Genomic DNA, 17,635 nt, shown 5'->3' on the forward strand with positions numbered 1-17,635 from the left:
GACTATGAGTGGGATTAAACACTTCAATATAGTACTTTTTCTTTCTTCCTAGCTCCTTATCCCAAGTATGCTTGTGGAACTTTTCCATAACAAAAGCTTTTATCTCTTTGTTGTTTATGAGACACGCATTCAAGCAAATACCCCATTTACTAAACCATTTGTTATTTTGTTGCATCAAAGTTTTGTTTTGTGTTCTTTTTTTTTTGGCACAATCTATCATTAAAGACAACCTTAGGTCATCTACCTCTTCCATTTGCTCATTTTTTTTAAATACCTTATGACTTGCAGCATAGCAATTGTTTCAATAGGACCAACCCCAGTTTCACTTAACAAGATAGCATAAGGAATTGCACTTTTAATCTTGAATTTGTTTGTAATCAAACACTTCTGAATTTTCTCAATTTGTCTCCACTGCATGTCGTATGTATTGCTGGCCCATAGTTCACAACCACAGAGAATCACCGGAATCACTAGAAGCCCAAAAAGAGTTTGAGTGGTTTTCCAGTCCCATAACTCTACCTCTCTACACCTATTTTGAAAAGCATAAAATGCTTTCCAACCCCCCAAAGTTCTTTTCTTTCTACAACCATCCTAGCTTAGATTTGTGTTGAAGTAAATTTTGAGGTATTTCTAATCGCAACTTCTTCCAGAATGTTGCCTTCAAAGTAGAACTTATGTTGGTTATGTTTTCTTTTCTTAGAGAAAACCATTACTTTTGTTTTGTTGATATTAACTTGCATCCCCACACTTCTACAAAAATGCTCGAAGGATAGTAAGTGCTCTTGCAAACCAAGAGTTGATTTAGCAATCAGAATAAGGTCATCTACATACAAAAGACGCCTTATAACAAACTTCCCCAAATAGATACCATCACCCCCTTGCGAATTTAACCACTCCTCTTGTCGATATGTTAACCAAAAAGGATAGGAGACAGTGGGCAACCTTGCTTGACCCCGATATCACTTCTAAAACTTTCAGAAATTCTTGCTGAAGTTCTAATTTTGAATTTCACCTCTTCATACAGCCTATGCACAGCTGCTTTCAAATGTTTAGGAACCCTAAGTTCCTCCATTCTATGCCAAGCTTATCCCTAAGAACCGAGTCAAATGCTTTTCTGAAATCAACAAAGCAACAAAAGACTTCTTCCTTTTTCTCCCAAACTTTTTCGATTGCCTTAAAGTTATACAATGATCAACTGTGAAATGTTTAGGTCTAAAACTTGCTTGCCCTTTAGCACGCTTATCTCTTTCTTCTGCCCACTTGCTAATTTTATTTTCTAGCATGCTTCTAGATAGCTTTGCAAACAAAGGGTTTATCATGATTGTCCTATAATTGGAGCAATTATTAACGTCACCGCTCTTGAAAAGAGGTATTGCCAGACTAGTTGTCCAATCTGTGGGGAGCCCCTATTGTAGGATGTTATTGAATTTTTTTGTAATGTGAGGTGCAAGAATCTTTGAGCCCCACTTTAGATATTATGCTTGGAGTTCAGCTAAGTCTTTTGCTTTTCCAACACCCAACTTCTTGATACCCATCTCTACCTCTTGCACCGTGAAGAGTTCAGTATCAATGTTGACCAAGGGGGGAGGGTCAACCTTGGGATCATGCTCATAGAGTTGTCTTGCATAGTCAAACCATTTAGAAGATGTAATACTATTTCTAGTTTGTATCTTTTTCGGTTGGAGCTCCTTCCAAAATAATTTGGGATTATTTTTCCCAAGGAGGATTAGTCCTTCCCTCCTTGAAACCATGAAATTGGCCTCTTTCTTGCTTAATAACTGCTTGTAAGCTTTGAGCTTTATGTTATTCTTGTTTGACTATTTCCACATTCTCCTTGCCTTTTTGCATTCCTTTTCAAACCAAGCATTAACCGAAAAGCAGTTTGTTTCAGACTTCTTAATTTTTGCTCTTTTGGACTTTGCAAGTGTGCATTGAATTAAATGTGTTAATTCATGACTATGAAGGTTGTGAATTGTGATTTTCTCCTTCTCGAAGAGCCCCTCTAGTGTCATTTTGAATGTATTACAATTTTATGGAGTCAAAAGAATTTTGCCCTGTGGGAGATTTTGTTGGACATGCTGAATTTTTTACTATAATTATTTATTTCCAGACCAAGAGAAACATAAATAAATTGGCTTGTGATTTGATTTTAAGTCCCACAGTTGATGTCCAATCAAAACTTCCTCCATTTTCTCTCACAAACCATGCGCGCAAATTACATAATCTACTACACTTGCTCCATTGTAAGTATTGCAAGTGAAATTATTGGACTTTGCCCATCTAGTCAAGCCATTACAAATGACTAAATCAAAGGCCCCACATAGAGTAAGCAATTGTTCACCAAAGAGAGTGAAGCCCTTGTCCTATGAAATTCTTTCCCACTGATGATTACTCTCTTTTGTAAGCCAAATAGGGTCGCAATCATCTTTACAGCGAAGAATGTTAACTTGTTCACTTGCAGTCCTAGCACTGAAATCACCCACTACAAGGACTTCACCTAGCTGCGAATATGTTGCAATATCCGCTTTTAAGGTTGCAAATGGATCTTTGTGGTCAAGCCCTCTACCTTTGTAGATTTTTGAAACTTGCGGCGTAAAATAGCATGTTGCAATTCTAATGCGGTTTCCATTTTCTGATATTTTAAACCAAATGAATTGCTTATTTGAGTCTTCTTTTTCTAACTAAATGAGACGACCTTCTTTCTCCCTTACTAAAACCATGATACCCCTGTGCCCTTTGCCATTCCCTGTTGCCTTGTTCCACACTGCCATATTCCAGTATCCTTCAAACAGAGGTGTCTTGCACCCTTTGTGCTCATGTGTTTCTATGAGGCAAATTATGTCTCTATCTTCTGCAATAGGCCCTAACCCAGGTCCTTGTCTCCATGGGTAATCTCTGCAGTTCCAACAAACTAATCTTAAGGAAACCTGGGTATGACTTGATTGCTATTTATTTTGACATGCAAGACTCACATTTGAGTCTTTGTCCCTGCTTTCCCATACTGACCTTGCTTCCTGATTTCTTGTTGAAGAATTTGTTGCCTCTTCTTTATTACCATCTTGCTGCTCTGTTTTGGAAGGAGGTCCAAATCGCGCTATCACAACTTTGCCTTTATAAATCCATGCTCTCTTACCTTCATCTCTTGCTGCCCTAACCTTTAACATTTCCTCCCTCCTTTCCTCATGTTGCTTTACAGTTAAAATGTTCTTATAGGAAAAAGCAAGAACCCCTCAAGTGATGCTTCTTGCCTAGAATGATATATTTATCACGCAAGCTAGGCATGATGACTTTTATGGGCCTAGCTCTCTCACCTTTAAACTTACCCACCCTCCATGCTTGGCATATTTATCCTTGCCATAACAACTTGTCTTTCAAGAAGTCTCTTGCAAGGTCAAGAGTATATCCATTTTTCCATAGTCTTCCACCCCTTTAATAATTATGTTTGTTGCCCTATTTTGTCTTTCCTTGCCTTCTCTATCTTGCATGTTGTCAACCTGAATGTTTGTTTCTCCTTCCTTATTAGCAGAGTTGCTATTAACTTGAGCCCAAGTTTTGGAAACTTTGGTGGAGTCTCCTCCTTTCTTATCTTGCTTTCTCTTCATGGTTTTCTATTTGGGCAATCATTTTCCCTTTATCCTGGGATGATTTCACATTCACCACCTCTGTAATTTCCACCACAAATTTCTTTATGTTTTGCACATTCGCCTTCATGCGTTGCCATTTTGTCTTCCCTATCAAGAGAGCGCCAGTAGCAATGCCACTTGTTATTTTAAAACTTTATTGCTTTCTGCTAAAGCCTTGTTCTCAGCTGTTATTATATGAATTTTATGATCTCTTTCCTGCTCTTTAGCTTCTAAAACCTCCAACCTTTGTTTTCCATTTAACAATTCTTTCACATAAAGATCAGATGACCAGGTGAGAGGTGTGGATGTGGGATTATATAAGGCAAAATCATCATTGACTTTTCCTCTGAACTTCTTGTTGCCGCGTGCTTGTAGAGGGGACTTGTTTGAGTGCTTCTTGTGAAGGGCTCGAGTACTTTCATTTTTAGACCGTTTTTTCCTTGTCTGCTCCCATTTTAGACGAGCTAGTCTTTGTTTTAAAATGCCCCGATATTGTTTGGCATTGACCCAAACCCACTTCCTGGCTTTGGCGGATGAGGCAATTTTCACTTGTCCTAAATCATTTGTCTCCACATGTTCTGAAATTTCTTGTCCTGTTGTCATGTTTGAATGCATTTGTCGTCTAACCTGTTTCGATAAATATGTAGGTCTATAAAATGCCAATATTACTTTGCACTGCTCCCCGTTGTTCAGGTTATCGCTGCTCCTTGCTCACTGCTCAATACTTATGTTGCATAAAAGCTCCTTGCTCTCACACTGCTCACTGTTCACTACTCGTTGCTCTCACTACTGGCCACGTTGCTCACACTGCTATCCACGCTGCTCGTCAACATAAAACTTCAAAGATAAAAGCAGCAGCCAATCAGACGGCCCAGAGCTCAGCATCCATCCTTCTTAACCCTCACTCCTCAACGATCCCAACTGGGTTAAGGCACAACATTGTTCAATTTCTATGAACGGTTTGTGACTCTTGTTAAATGTTTATGGGCCTTGGTCGTTAACCTATGGGTTTTGGGTCCTTAACGTATTAGATTAACGTCCTTAACCTATTTCCTTAGTCAAGGAGAAGCAGTTTTAGAACATACCCCAAGCCTAAAATAATTAGCCTTTAGAATAGCTCACTTTGCCAAAATATGTAAATATTTTATTTAAAATATTATTAGGTTTGATCTCTTGATTTTACCCCTATTCACGTTCACTAATTACCAAAAAAATAAAATTAACATAATAATTTTATGTTTTCCTTCACCATTACATTAGTCACTTACATTAATTCGCTTATCTAAATTGTACTTCAATCGACAAGATCTCAATGATTCCTCCTTACCAAAAATAAACTCAATTAACAACCTAAAATCTAACTTTTTAGATTAATAAAAAATAATTATAAATTATATTTTTTAAAAAATAATTCCAATAATTATTGCATTTAATTAATTTCATAATAATATATACCAAATTTAAAATAAGACAAAATAATTTATCAATAAATATATTAAAATTGTTATTTAATATTATTTGGCATTTAATTAATTTCATAATAATAAATACCGGATTTAATTTTTTTAAATGAGACCCAATATTTTTTATCAATGAGTTTATTAATTATCCATGATTTGTGGATGGCATTTTCTTCAAATTTTTATAATATTTTTCTTACACAAATAACTTTACTTTAGCTATGGCAATGGGTTGCAAATAAAGCTCTTTGTAAATTATAAAATGTTCATTATCTACATTCACTTCTGACCACACTAACATATAAAAACCCTATCACAAATGTAAAGAGTAATGTTCCAAAATATCAATAGTAATTGCCGTAATGAATCTCAATAGTAATTGAGATACACACTCTATTTATGGGATAAGCTTTAAAGATTTTAGACACACTCCAACACCCCTTTATAAAGAGGTAACTATAAATATCAACTATCGTTAAAACTATTATGAAAATAATAATAATTATTTTTACTCATAAATACAAAACAATAATGAGATATAACCTATTAAAAACATAAATATTTTCTCTTTAATTACAAAATTGAATTATTTTCATAATTAAATATATATTTTTTATTTTATTTTATGTTATTAGTTAAACGCATTCTACTCACTCAAATATATTTTTATATTTATCATATAATATGAAAATTTATATTGATATAATAAATTATTTTGTTTTCTTCTTATTTTTTTACATTATATTATATAAAATTTTAACATAGTAATTGTTGATGGGTTGGAATGTACTGCCAACAACTAGGGATCTCCTTGGTGTGAAGTCCCAATTAGGCTTCATGTTGTTTGGGATAGAAGTCTCATCTGGTATGTGGGTCTGGTTGTCACCATGAATGTTTCTGCTCTTGGCTGTCAAATGAGAAGGTGTCAGAGTGGGGACAAGAATGAAATGCCCAGAAAATGAAACAAAATGAACTCAAGATTGACAAACTGCAAAAAGAGGTATAAGCAAGTCTCAGCAGCAATAAGGAATATGCCTCGGGAGGGATCAGTGAGCCAAAACCCAATCAGACATATATGAACATTGAACATGCCAAAGGTTAATTGCAAATTAGTTCACAATAAATCACCAACATGGCGAGAAATAAGTAAACACATATTCAAAAGCAAAACATGCATGTGACAACTATGAACCAGCCCATAACATATTGCGTATATGAAAGAACACATACAAATACAGTGAAAATATCAGACAACTAATACAACCACCATGAGTAAGCATGGGAATCAATGCTAAACATGAAGAACATCTTATTAATGCTGCTGCAAATTCAAGTACATATCTTACAATTGATCAAATCCCAACAATGGAATATGGGTTGCTCATATCATTACCTAATGCAAAACCCTAGCCTCACTAGAACTCACTCCACTAGCTACCAAGAGCTAAGTGCCTCTAGCTCTCAAGCATAAATCAATTATCTAATCCAAGGCTCAACTCGAGTGTTGAAAGTCCCTTATGTTAGCGTCGGTATCTCCATCCCTCCGTCAGAGATCAAATCCTCTTGTTGCATTGCATATTAGGTGTCCCGCCCAGTCAGCTGCATTCCATTATGAAACATGGATCATCTAGCGGTAGTGGTTTCTCCTACAGTTTCCCTCATGTCCTGTACCTGTTGGCTCATGTTTATTCATCAAAATCATATACAGTCACTGTTTTGTCTTTAAAATTTCAAGAGTCATTCTTCTAAGGTTTCATTGTCATTAGGTCTAGGGTTTCATCAAAAAGGGTTTCAAAATGTCCAAGAATAGCCAGCAGGGACATGAGGAGGTTCCATTACAAATAAAGTTCGTAATCAAGTGCTCAGTATTTCAGATTTTATTGTATAAATTCATGTAATTTTATTTCCTTCATATGTAAATCACTCCACCTGCAAGCCTGGTCACTTTCCCTATCCCCTACAAAACAAACAAAACATAAGTCATTCAGTTCATCACAAGCTCAAATAAAGTGAAAAAGCTCAAAGACAGAGTTAAAAGTCAAGTCATTTTCCAAACATTGTAAAGTGGGTTTTATAAACCAAAAAATTAAAAGCTCCTTGTATATAAGTCATTTCTTCCATTGAAAGGTTCATTTGCATTTCAAAGACAAAGTTGGGCAAAGCAAAGTCGTGTTTGTGAGCAAGTAAGACAAAGTTGGAGAAATCTGCCTAAAATCAGAGGCGCACTGCACTGGGCAAGTGGCGCGGCGCACATAGCAAGCGCGGTGCATAGGGCTGCGATTTCCAGTTTAAATTTACACAGGCGCGACGCACACACAAGGCGCGGCACGTTGGGTTTGATGCACAGCGCATAGAGCTGCCAAGCCCGAATTTTGCAACAACTCGCTCCAAATTGTCCAAAACGCTTGGATCTTCATTTGTGCAAGTAGGTTGAGCCTCTATCACTGCTTTTCATCCAATTTTTGGTGGTTGTTTTATGGTGGTTGTCTTATGGTGGTTGTGTGAACAAAAAACCAAACCCTACCTCTTGCATCTTTCAAAGGAAACAGTGCCTAGGGTTTGTATTGTTGTTTTGGCTGCCAATTCATTCCCTCATCTTTCCACTCCCTCACTTATTTTCCTAGTGCATTCCCCTATTACCGAATTCCCATATTCTCAAAACAAAATCATATATCCCTATCCCCAATCCTGTTTTTCCCAAAATCCCAAATATAATTCCCAAATCCTAGTGCTATACCCAAAACTCCTAAACTATTCCCTAATCCCCTGTTTCCCTAACTAAACCCTATCCCAGCAGTCCCTAAAGCCCTCATTTTTCCCTCCCTCTACAGTCCCTCATATCACTTTTCCCTTAGTGGCAGAAGTCAAAAAACATCATAAATCACCTACTTCTTATCAAGATAGCTCATCCACCTAGCAGAGATGGAATCTGATCCCTCATATGCTTATGAAGAAGAGACACACAGTGACTCACCTACAGAGGTACATGCACCCAGGAGGCCTCATTCGAGAAGAACCAACCACTCTTGCTGAGTTACAAGCCTGCCCTCTTGCCATCACTTGTTTCCAACACCAGTCCTGCTATGAATTTTATGAGATGGTTGCTAGAATTCAGTTTCATCATGAGTTGGCTCATTTGTTTGTGCTTCATTTACATGATGGTCAAGCCACTCTAGCTGGTGTCACATTCACTTTAACACCAGAATCTATTTCACTAGCAACTGGTATTCCTAACATTGGAGAGCAATGGAACAAGAGGCAGTAAATTGATAGGCAGCATTATGAACCATACATCAAGCCCGATTATTTGAGACAGCTCAGCAGAGTTTTTCCTCTTCGGTACCTCAAAGATTCTTATGCTCCTTTGATGAAATTGATAATGAAGTATTTCAACTGTGAGGGTTGGTTTTCCCGTTTATATGCTTATCATATCAGGTTGCTGATGCATTTTACCAGGGTGAGGATGATGAACCTCCCCTACTTCATGTGCCAAAACATTGAGAAGATGACCACCCTAGTACAACACAAGACTCCTCAACAGCAGTTCAACAATATATATATCATTTTGCTCTCATTAAAATTGTGGTCATCCATCGACTTGGCTTACAGGGCATCACTTGGGAGGACTTCATTTCTCGTGAGTTATTCACAGCTCCTCAGGGACCTTCAGAGACTTTGCATGAGACAGGTGGATCTTCTTATCAGCATGAGGGTCATGAGACACAGACCGCTAGTATGCCGATGTTTATCACTTATCATAAGGGTACTAGACGGTTGTTCACAGCAGCAAAACGAGTATTATCTCCACCCAGGGTGGAAGGGGTCTCGCTTCCGTCATCAGCACAACAGGTTTAGGACAAAGGCAAGAGGCCATTACATGATGAAGGACCATCAAGTGAGCGGGAGACTGATTTCATTCTCATTGAGGGTGATGATACTGATATGGGCCCACAAAGCACAAGTCTTAAAGAAGTCATTCAAGAGCAGCAGGCGGACATCAATGCCTTGTCCCTCAACTTGGAGAGGGCTAAATGGGCAATAAAGTACCTGGAGCAAAGAAATAAGCAGCTTGAAGATCAATAAGCGATTATGGAGTTGCAAAACATTTAGAAGAATTGCCAAGCTGCCCAAAGGAGGAGGGTGGAGCTCACTTCACTTGAGCAAGAGGTCAATGCCGATCGGGAGTCATGGCTTAAAAGATCCAATATCCACTTAGAGAGGTTGTTGGAGAAGGCCAACAAGGAGAAGACATTGTTGAGACATATGGCATATCATTATATGGTGAGAAACAAAGTCTACAAGGCGAGAATCAGGAGCTTAAAGGCAAAATTGAAAAGGGCATCAAGGAGGCGAAAGGAGCATGAAGGACTTCAGATATTGGCTGAGGCTTCCTTGGCCCAACATAGCTCTTGATGGAGGAGACTCAGCCCAAATTTCAAAAAAATTGGGGCACTTTTTGCATTTTTGGGATTTTTTGCTCAAAAAACATATTTTTATGCTCTATGTGTCGCGCCACCTGGTGCTCGCTTTTGATAGGAGCCTCCAAATGACAAAAACTCAGCATTTTTGGATTTGGCATGAAAAATTATGCTTGCCTACCAATGGCCAAGAAATTTGGACAGGTTTTGAGCCCTCAAAAAGGTAAAAAACACTCAAAAAATGACCTCACTGCCCCTATTTTGGCACACAGGAAGCAGTGTTGGGAGAACTGAATTTTGGAGGGGCAAATGGAGGCCAAATTGAAAATTTCCACTTGGGTTGGGAAGTAGGCAAGCAGAACTTTCCAACAAGCACACTTGGAGCGAATTTGGACACCAGGAAGGCCTTCAAAGTTGGCTTCAAACAAGCACTACGCATAGAGAATTTGGCGCGGCGCATAAAGGAAATTTGGCCCAGTTTGACCAGGAATGATCTATTTTTCGCCTAGTTTTTGCCAGTTTGACTTTTTCACCTTCTTAATGTCAAATTTGTGATGTAATTTAATGTACATTGATGGATCATGATGTAAATATGTCAGATTTTCACTTGTGGGGGTAGATTCATCTATTAAAGAGTTGTTTGAATCTGAATGAATCAATTCCCTTGTTTCTAGAGGCATGTTGTTCCAATGCCTGATTTCTAGTTCTCAGTTTAGAATTAGTTGGAATAGCTCCTAAACATGTGAGCTCAACCCCTAGAGGCTAGGATGAGCTATGGTTTGTCTATATTATGTGGTTTTTATTTCATTAGCATGGTTGGACTCTTGAGAAAGCAAGGAGCTTCATTGTACACTCATATCAGAATTTTGGCTAAGGAATTGAGATCAGGATTTGCAACACTCTTTGGGATCCCTGTGGCATTTTGTTTTGGTACAGTGCTTTCTTCTGTATTTGTTTGTGTGTTATGTATGACATTATCTATCTTATTTCTTCCTAACTAAATCAAACAAGAGTGAAAGTAGAATCCATTGAAATTGCAATGCTCTACTTGAGGTTTGCTTTAGTTTCTTGATGTTTTCAGCTGTTTGGAGAGGATCCATGACTTCTCTTGCCCTCTTCAACTCCTCACTTGTCTAATCTCTCCATCTCATTCGATTTGAAGTGCCAAAATCATTTGCCTACCTCGCCCCATTGAGATCTCTGCAAGACTGAGCCTCATTCCCTGCACCCAAAATCTGCCTTTCCATTAGAACCAACAAAAACAAGATTTTATTCAATCAAACTCTCTTGCACATATACCTAGCCTAAGATCAGTATTTCTATTAGTCATCTCAAGCTCTTAGTGATCATATTTTGCTGATATTGACCCGGAGAGAGCCCTCTCCCGACCTGGTAGGGCTAGCTACCAGGTTAAGCATGGTTTGATGTTGGCCCTGGATCCTACCTTTCTCAACCTGAGGTAAATCTAGGCGCTAACACCTTATAAATGAGGCATGAAAGCATATTTATAGAGGTGAGGTGATTGTTCACTTACTGTCACCTTTCATCTACCCTCATGACTCTTCAATTTCCTTACTGCTCTCTCATGTTTAGTGACTATTACAAGCTCAATTGATGTTTGTTTAGTTGTGAATACATTGATAAGCGAGAAGTTGTGAGGGGAACTAAGCATATTGTTGAAACCCTAATGATGTTGCAAGGTCATGATGTGCTACCAAAAGGTTTGTGATCCATTTGTTGTATAGTATGTCGTTTTGCTTGTTGTTGTACATGCCATTGAGAATGACATAATGTCTAAGTAGCCACACAAATCCAGTCGCTTGTTGATCAGAATCCTAATTGCGTAATCTATGACAAGTCTTGGCTTCTTCGTATAGATCAACATTCTTGTTCCTTCTCTTGCCATGGTTACATGTAGGAGAAACATTGGTCTCTAATACTTCACTAATGCCTTCGTGACCCTCCAGTGTCACCTTGACATTGGTTGGATTACTTGCTTGATCGTCAAACCAGCCATGCCCTTGCAATATTCATCACTGCAGACATAATTAATAACTATATAAGATATTATAAATCTAATCATGATAAGGTAAGAGCTTATAAAAATAATATTTTATTTATCAATGGTGAAATCATCTAACATAAATAATTTTGAAATCATTTGAAAAGGTCCACATCCATATACCTTGCACCAACATATGTCCTCTTTGATGCGTTGTCATCACATCTTTCCAATGTCTTCCTCTTAGACTATTTGTACAATCCTTCTAATCTTTTCACGTGGCACTTTTGGTGTAGTATATTGGCATTACATCTTTCCAAAACCATCTGTGTGTTTATTGCGATGTATCCTCTCACACGAATCTAGCATCTTTCAAGGCATCACAATTTTTTGCATTATAAGCTCGACCCTTCAAGTTGCCATTAGAGAGTGCAACTTGTGGACAGTCGCATAAGCCAAGTCACATTACAAAAGGAAGAGGAGGTTTCACTTCATAGTCTCATGCAAGTTGCATTCTTTATTGGCTATGCAAGTCACAGCATTGACAAGTCTCCACAGGTGGCAGAATGGGAGAGGTTGTCAGGTCGTGGCAAAGGAAAGGTTGCAATTACTGCTGAATTTTCCAATTGTGGTTTTTTGTGACTTAGCGACCCAGGCAAAGGTCGCATGGTCACATAACATCAAGGTCACATTCTTCCATTGCTTGTCTAAGGTTATAAAGTTTGACTGTGCGACCTATGATCATTGACAAGGAGATTTAGTCACGAATGGGGGAGAATTGAGACTACAAAAATTTGCTCCGATCTTGTTTTGAATAAACAACAAACCCCTTCGATAATACGATCCAGAATAAAAGACATGCCCATATCTAGCTTAGCATAATCTCAATCTAAGTCCTTTTAACACTGAGTAGCAGGCCCAATATGATGGTTTTGTTTGGGCTCAACAGTGCGAGTACAAGCTCTCTCTCAGATGTGAAAGCCTGGTTAAGACATGTGAACAATGCATTGCTTCGAGGACATGCCTTTTCTTTAAGCACCGAGCTGCTACCTTCAACAAATCGCTTGCTTTAGGGGCATCATTATCACCTAGGTTTTGACATTCAGCTTCTACCCGCCTACACAATCACTCATATGCACCTTCGTGGTAAACACCCATTATGTCCATCAGTTCCAAACTTGCATGTTGGACATGGCTCACGTATTAGGAATTATGGGCCAGATTTCTAAATGCCTCCTTGGTTGTAGGCTTTGAGTGCCCCTTATGTTGGCGCTCCAAGATTCAATGGTGACCTAAAACTTCTGGGTGCTCTTTGTCAAAACGCCTTAGCTTCCTCTGGCATGGAATACCATATTAAGGTGTGATGTTTTCTCAGCAGTTTCATGACTATCATTATATGCATTATTTGTATAGCCTTAGTAGCTTTGACTATGTCTTTTAACGTCGTCAACACATGTCTTAACTATCCTTAACATATGCTCTAACATACCCTTCGAAAAATAATGGTTTGCATGAACGGTGTGCGTAATGTACTGCCTTTATGCCAAACCCTTCCACTCTATCACAAAAGTATAACGATTACCACAAAACCCTGAAGCAACTCTCTTACACTTGTGGGTACATAGGCGATAAAGATATGACCATAGATTCAACCTTGGGTTACACAATCCATGTCTTTGGGTGCTTGGTGAAGTCCTCCATTATACGACATCTCTAAGTGTGCCTTTGATGGTCCAAACTCATTCTATTCTTGATTACCATAGGTGCCTTCACTCACATGCGTGCATGGCATGAATGTTCTTTGAGAAGTGTCGTTCCAATGCAGTGTTAGTGCATGTGAATGCCTTGAAACGTAAGCTTCACCAGGTGTTCTCCTATTCCAAATTATTTCATATATATATGAAAATGACATGCACTCTATTATGACGATGATTTGTGGACTCTAATGCGCTTTACAATCAACTGAGATTGATTTTGATAGTCAAAGGGCCTTTCACAATTTTAGCTTGCCTTTAGAGTCATGAAATGATACCATGCCTTGGGAATAACGTCACGAAGCTCAATTTGTTCTATTTCAATATATTGTTTAATGTAGACTTTGCATTAAGCGACGTGAATCCATGCCCACTCCAAATTCCCTAAACAGACAATAAAATAGAATAGGTAGTTACAGATATGGTACTTTCATGTGAGGGTATGAATGTAAATAAATAAATAAACAATTTCCCATGTTTAAGGTAATAAAGAACCCAACTTAATATGTCCTTTTATGAGTTGTATGGGTTGAATGAGACACGCTTGAATCTAGAAACTAACTCAAAATTAAGGCATTCGGTTGAGCTTTTCAATTATAAGTGATATTCAAGATGATGATGCAACTATGATGCCAGTTCCTTGAACAATTGGTGAAAACACATTCTATGGGTCATGGACCTAGTCACAACATGACTTAGGTGCACATCAAGACACCCTATTGTTTCAAAGGTGCAATAAGCATAGTGGCGGTTTCATAAAGCCAACATGGTTAATAGAGAACCCAAAAGGAGCCTTTAACTATTAGCACAAGGTATTACCACCACATTGCAAGCGTATTATGAGAAAAAAAGCTAGAAGGTGAATGCATCATTAAAAAAATAGCCCCTTAAGGTGACTTTGCGAATGGAGTTGCCCTAAGTGGTCAAATATTTCCTTGAAAGGTCGATATGTGAATCTACATGCAAAGCTATAACAACTTGAATTTCCATTCAAAAATTGAATGCCCATGCTCAAGGATATCATTGAAATATGACGAGGTGCATGTTAGATTTGTGGAATGAAAGTGAAGATCATACTCTTCATTGTTAATTATGAGAATCTAGGGTTTCGAGACATATGGACATAACAATAGCCTTTCCAAACCCTAAAGCACTAGAAGGTATAAGAACATATGTGCAATATGACCAATGGCGCAAACATATGCCTCTCTCTTGCAAATGCATATTGATGGAGAGATAATGCCTAGTAGCACATTAAAACCACATCCACTTGCTGAAACCCCTAATGAATTTAAAGGGATGAGGTTAAGCCATGAGGTACCCCCGTAAAACCTAATGCGGCAATATGATCAAGCTTAGAGGTAAGTCTAGAAGAATAAAGATAGCAATATATGTGAGCATTAATAGGGTTTTTTAGGAATAGGTCAAGGAGAGGTTCACTGATTGGAAACCTAATCAAAACCTTAATGGGCTAAGCAAGCAGTGGGGCACCTAAAAATTTGGATATACCCAAAAAAATTGGGTGTTGTTGTGGCAACTACAACAATTGGCAAACCACTGGAAGAATCCAGCATCTCTGGTTACATCCTTACAATAGATTGAGTTTGAATGATAATGCAGCGAAGTATTGAACAACCATTATGGGTACCTCTTGCATTACCTTGACCTTTACATGTTTTCCCTTCCTCTGTGTCTCAGCTAGATCTTGCCAGCCATTAAACACCCACTTAGAAGTTCACACATGTCAGTAGTTAATGATGATGCAGAGAACAAGGCAGAGGGATTATTGTATTCAAAATTTTAAAATAGGTTTCTGGTGTTGCTCCGCTGCCAGTAGCCTGGACAGTACCCCGATGGAGTCACTTCAAGAAATCACAAATGTTGCTCTGCTGCCAGCGAGCATGGTCAGTACCCCAATGGAGTCATTGCATTACCTCTCTGCATAGGAAGCCTTTCTCAATCCTTTACCCTTTATTTAATTTCATTTTCTTTCATGTGCACATTAGCACTTATTATTGGGCGTTCATTGCGCCAGGGTAGATGAGGGATCCCAACTTATTTTGTAGGAAAGAGAGGTTGTTTCTTGTTTGACAGAAACTAAAAGATATTTTGGTTTAGGTTTTCCCTCATGCCAAGCTTCCACATCTCATCTCCAGTTAACAAGTGAACAATGAAAATAAGTCATTGAGATATTCAAGACCATGCTAAGCAAAGGTTCAGGTTATGGGTATAGGTCATTCAAACTGATTAGGGTTCCCCACAAGCAACGTGTTTGTATTTTCCTTACTAATGAGTTAGACTCGTAGGAAAGATGTCCAGGATGTAACTTTGTTGACCGGTTCTAAGAGATTCAGAGAAGCTACATGTTGGAGTAACAATCACAACCACACACAATCATTAGGGTTAGGGTTTTAATATTAGGATAAGGACACCAGGGGAAGCACTTCTAAGTTTTCAACATGTGTGAATAGGCTAAAGCAGCCCTTATAAGGTTTAAGTATGTGAAAACATGTGTAATAAAGTTAATCATAGCACCTAAGGTTCGATGGGCTCCAGTTTCGTGAAGGCTCATGCAGTGGCATGCAACATAGAGAAAAATGCAAGGCTAGGTCAATGACCAGTGTATGTTATGCAAGAAGACAAATGCACAATGTAATGCAGGAGGCGGGACTATAGTGCCATGTGATGCTATGTTAATGCAAGGAAGAAATCATCCATTTGCAATTAAAAAACCAATGCAAAGATTTCATGGATGCCATGCAACAATGAGTAGTGCAAGAATATGAGTGCAAGCTTAAATTTCTAATGTCATGTAGCAACTAATCAACTATGATAAATAAAACACAACAAAGCATATCTAAATCATAAAGCAAATTATAATAAGAAAAACCTAAAACCTAACTAGTATAAACCCTAAAACCTTAATTTAACCAAAGAGGAGGTCGGGTCATGTGAAATCAAACTTCCAATGCAGCCATTGTAGTAGTTCCCGACCTGCAAAGACAAATATGTCAGCGATTAGACCCAACATGAAGAGTTGAGCAAAAACCAAAATGCTCACCTGTGAAACATGCACAACAACAAGAAGGTCATGTCTACTTATAGGAAAACATGCTATAAAAGACCGTTCAAGCCAAACTACAATCCAATCCTGGTAAATAGAATGATATACTTGAAACCTATTATCATCTAGCCATGACACACATCCATTCATGCTTAACCCTAAATTCAACGAAAGTGAGGCAAGATGTTGCCTACTTGCAGAGACATTTTCCAGATAAGATCCTTCAAGCCAACCAACAATCCCATCATGATGTTGAGGATGATCAACTTGATGACTTTGAAAAGAGGGGTTTTTGCCAGGTGTAACTGAGATACGGAGGATTCAAGAGTAGAAACCCTAATTTCGGAAACCCTAGTTTGAAGTTGTCCAAGGATTTCACTGAGGACCTGACATAACCATCAATGGGGGCTGAGGTGCCTCACTGTCCTGACAAACCCCTGAACCTTCAAACGGAAAGCCATTGAATATCTGTCGTTTCATGAGATTAACAAGTGAATGCATATGATCATCATTAGCTGTGATAGGACAATTATCAATGAATATATTGTTGATTTGATCAGATGTCTGAACATTGATAGAGTGGTAGTTCAACATATTATATTCTTTAGATTCCCAAGAATGAGGTGAATCAACCAGAAGAGTCTCAGGCAAAAGGAAAGGTTAGGTGATTGGTACCCCCACATATAATGGATTGTAAGACATCACCTGCTTGTACCTTTTCACAATTTGTACTGGTTGGGAAACAGTCAAAAAGATTTGAGACAATGGCTGGTGTAAACCCTTCAACAAACAAATTAGGGTATATAGGTTGTTTCATATTAGCTTATAGGGGATGAAAAGATGTGCTCAGAGAAACATCACTCGAATGAGAGGCTTTCCAAGATGAGCTTGCATTCGGTAAGGTGATGCTGAGAGGAGAGTGGGGCACATAGACCCTAATTTGACTTGGTTCAGGGGTCTCATTAGGATCATGAGAACCTAACATAACCATCAGCGGAACCTGAAGTGCCTCAACTTCCTGATGAGTCCCCAAACCTTTAAAAGGTGAATCATCAAATTTCAATGGCTTCGTAGGATCAACAGATTGATACGAATGACAATCACCAGAGGTAAGCAAATAAGTTTTCGGTAGAATGACAATCATTGAAGCCACCAATTTGATCAGGTTGGGTATCTGGCACATAAGGCTCTTCTTGGATTAAAAGTGAAGACGAATCAATGAGATAACTATCTTGAATCTGCTGAGATGTAAGCCCTTCTTCTTCACCTATTAAATACTGCGGATGGAAGAGATTAGGAACAAGAGATTTAACA

The sequence above is a fragment of the Pinus tabuliformis genome, chromosome 3_2 (assembly GCF_031772625.1).
Source record: "Pinus tabuliformis cultivar Carrire ecotype Pingquan chromosome 3_2, CPIR1, whole genome shotgun sequence".
NCBI classification, from domain to species: Eukaryota; Viridiplantae; Streptophyta; class Pinopsida; order Pinales; family Pinaceae; genus Pinus; species Pinus tabuliformis.